Genomic DNA, 3207 nt, shown 5'->3' on the forward strand with positions numbered 1-3207 from the left:
AAAAAACTACATACCTGCCAACAACCTCAACTGAGCAATTCAACAATTAAAAAGATGTGATTTTAGCAAGTTAAAGCAGCCAATTTGTTATATAAAAAAATAGAAGGCAAATCCACGGTAGATTAAAAACATGATAGATTAAAATAACCTGACTTGAAGAGAGAGTAGTCTGTCTCCCTGTGTTTGGTGGTCCGACTCGGGGAGGAGGAGGGGGGGGGTCTGTGTGTGTGTTCTAGACCTCTGTTGTACTGAAACAGCAGCCATATGGTCGCAATTTGTGAATGACATTAACAGACTCCCCCCCCCCTAGTTTCTATCTCTCCCTTAAAGAAAGACAGGAGAATCAGTCGACAACGACAGGGGGAGGAGAGGAGTAGAAACTGCAATGGTACAAAACCCCCACAGAACCTCTTGTCTCGACAACAGATAAAACATCACTGTTGTTGTAAAGAGGTACAGCGGCTCTTTGTTTGTCATATTTAGTGTTTTCTCTCGTGTTTTTTTTTTTTGCGGCTCATATTCTGATGATTATCAACGTGTGTTCGTCTCAGAATCAACAACAAACAAATAAACAAATAAAAATAAAAAAATGAAATAAACACAAATAGAAGTATCAAATGAAAACAGTATGATATGAGAGTAGACAGAGGTCAGAGGTCACGGATCAACGTCCTTAGTAAGTGGTGAAGGCAGTGGTTCCCCAGGAGGAAGAACTGTTACAAGGAAGTAGAGGTCAAATGATTGTTGTTCTTTAATCCTCCTCTCCAGACTCCTCCTCTTCCTCCTCTTCTTCTTCTCCTTCTTCCTGCAGGGGCAACACAATGACCCGGGTCAGTTTTACACTTTCTAACAGAACACTGCTTCTTCTAATGAAGGACAAAAAGCTAAGCTTGGTTGGTTATTAAACTACTTTTCTTATGAGCAACCTTTCTGTAAGGCTGGTCTAACAAAATGAAACTGACATGGTTTAACCACATAGTAACATAACACCATTGCAGAGCGTCAAGACTTGTTGGAGCACGAAACGACATGAGACAGAGAAATACAAGGTCAGTTCAAATTCCTGAACAAACAGGTTTTTGTTTTTTTTGCTACAGGAGTTGAACTCCTTTGATATAACAGAACACTGCTCGCCTCCCTACCACTGAGGAAGTACAGTTCCCGCTCAGCCCAGTCAAAACTGTTCGCTGCTCTGGCCCCCCAATGGTGGAACAAACTCCCTCACGACGCCAGGACAGCGGAGTCAATCACCACCTTCCGGAGACACCTGAAACCCCACCTCTTCAAGGAATACCTAGGATAGGATAAAGTAATCCTTCTCACCCCCCCCCCCCTTAAATGATTTAGATGCACTACTGTAAGTGGCTGTTCCACTGGATGTCAGAAGGTGAATTCACCAATTTGTAAGTCGCTCTGGATAAGAGCGTCTGCTAAATGACTTAAATGTAAAATGTAAATGTAATATAAAAACGTATTCCCAGAGAGCACTTCCTGGAAGACATTCGTCCCCCGTCCCTAACAACGTTAGTTTCACACTCTCTCTTAACAAGCTTACACAAGAACACTACAGCGGGTTGTTTACAACTTCAAAAAAAGTCTTCCCAAGATGACCGACCGGCGACCACCATGGAGCAGGGAGAAACCCCCCCCTCTATCCCAGCCTTCCTCGCTTTTCAGATTGAAATGGATTTTTCATTTTCCACATGGCTTCCATTTTATTCAGGGGGGGGGGAGGGAGGAGGAGCCTAACTGACACAATTTATAACCCTCTTCCTTTCCCAGGCTGCGGCTGAGGATGTGTCCCAAATTGCATCCTATTCACCTCAAAGGGCCCCCATAGACTCTGGTCTAAAGTAGTACACTATGAAGGGAATAGGGTGCGGTTTGGGACGCGGCCGGAGTCTGGGGCAGTATTCCCATTCAGCAGAGAGAGAGACAGAGAGAGGCGAAAGCTTGTCTGCATTACAGGACCCCACCTCCCTCCCTCCCTCCCTCCCTCCCTCCCTCCCTCCCTCCCTCCCTCCCTCCCTCCCTCCCTCCCTCCCTCCCTCCCCCTCCCTCCCCCCCACCTCCCTCCCTCCCCACCTCCCCACCTCCCTCCCCACCTCCCTCCCTCCCTCCCCACCTCTCTCTCCATTCATTAAAGCAGCAGACACTTCAGTAGTGAAGGGTCCACTAAACGCTACCATGTGACACAGCCAGGAGAACCAATGAGAGTGGAGCGAGAGGGAAGGAGAGAGGGAAGGAAGGAACGAAGGAGGGAGGGAGGGAGGGGAAGGGGGAGGAAGTAGGAAGGAGCAACCGGAGTTTGGACATTTATAAACCCTTAGTGATTAACAGGGGGGCCAAGCTAGAGAGGTGTTTGTGATTAACAGGGGGGCCAAGCTAGAGAGGTGTTTGTCATTAACAGGGGGGCCAAACTAGAGAGGTGTTTGTCATTAACAGGGGGGCCAAACTAGAGAGGTGTTTGTGATTAATTAACAGGAGGGCTAAACTAGAGAGGTGTTTGTCATTAACAGGAGGGCTAAACTAGAGAGGTGTTTGTCATTAAAAGGAGGCCTAAACTAGAGAGGTGTTTGTGATTAATTAACAGGGGGGATAAACTAGAAAGGTGTTTGTGAGACAAAGGAAGATCCCCCCCAAGGGGTCAGGGACTAGGTCCTTTTTGTTGTGGTTTTACAAACATTTCTGTAGAGTCCGAATGGTTTGAGCTACCAAGCTAGTAAACACAGAGACTCTCAGGAACGGGCACACGTCACACGCTCTACCATGATCACAATCCCCCGTAGAGTCGTTAAAAAGGTACGGGGTTCTCCGACACAGAAGACAATAGGAGATGTCAGGTCATAGTGTCTATAATACTGTAATAAGCTCATTGACACAAGGGGTCATTGACGAGCTGGATATTCATTCCACACTGAGCAGACAATTCATGTACTTACAGCATTCATATCAATGCATTTGTTTTAATCAGCTTTTTGGTTCGCTAGACCTTATATATATATAGGTCTATATATATATAAGGTCTATATATATATAAGGTCTATATATATATAAGGTCTATATATATAGACTCTGACTCTCTCAATATATATATTGCCATTTGTCAGTTGAAACTCATGCATGTAACTATTGTTTTGTGTTGTAGTTGTAGCCCTGGTTGGCCTGAACCTGGTAAAAACACATTGTGAGACTGAATATAGGGCC

General features: G+C 45.3%; 1 long non-coding RNA gene across 1 annotated transcript in view; it reads right to left on the reverse strand.

Annotated features, from left to right (window-relative positions):
• Positions 1–228: 228 nt before the first annotated feature.
• The window catches only part of LOC135537757 (uncharacterized), a 15434-nt gene continuing 12455 nt past the window's right edge, over positions 229–3207 (reverse strand). Inside the window, exon 3 of the long non-coding RNA XR_010455266.1 lies at positions 229–805. This is a non-coding gene — a long non-coding RNA (uncharacterized LOC135537757). The remainder of the gene's footprint in view (positions 806–3207) is intronic.

Source organism: Oncorhynchus masou, unplaced genomic scaffold, assembly GCF_036934945.1.
Source record: "Oncorhynchus masou masou isolate Uvic2021 unplaced genomic scaffold, UVic_Omas_1.1 unplaced_scaffold_839, whole genome shotgun sequence".
Taxonomy (NCBI): domain Eukaryota; kingdom Metazoa; phylum Chordata; class Actinopteri; order Salmoniformes; family Salmonidae; genus Oncorhynchus; species Oncorhynchus masou.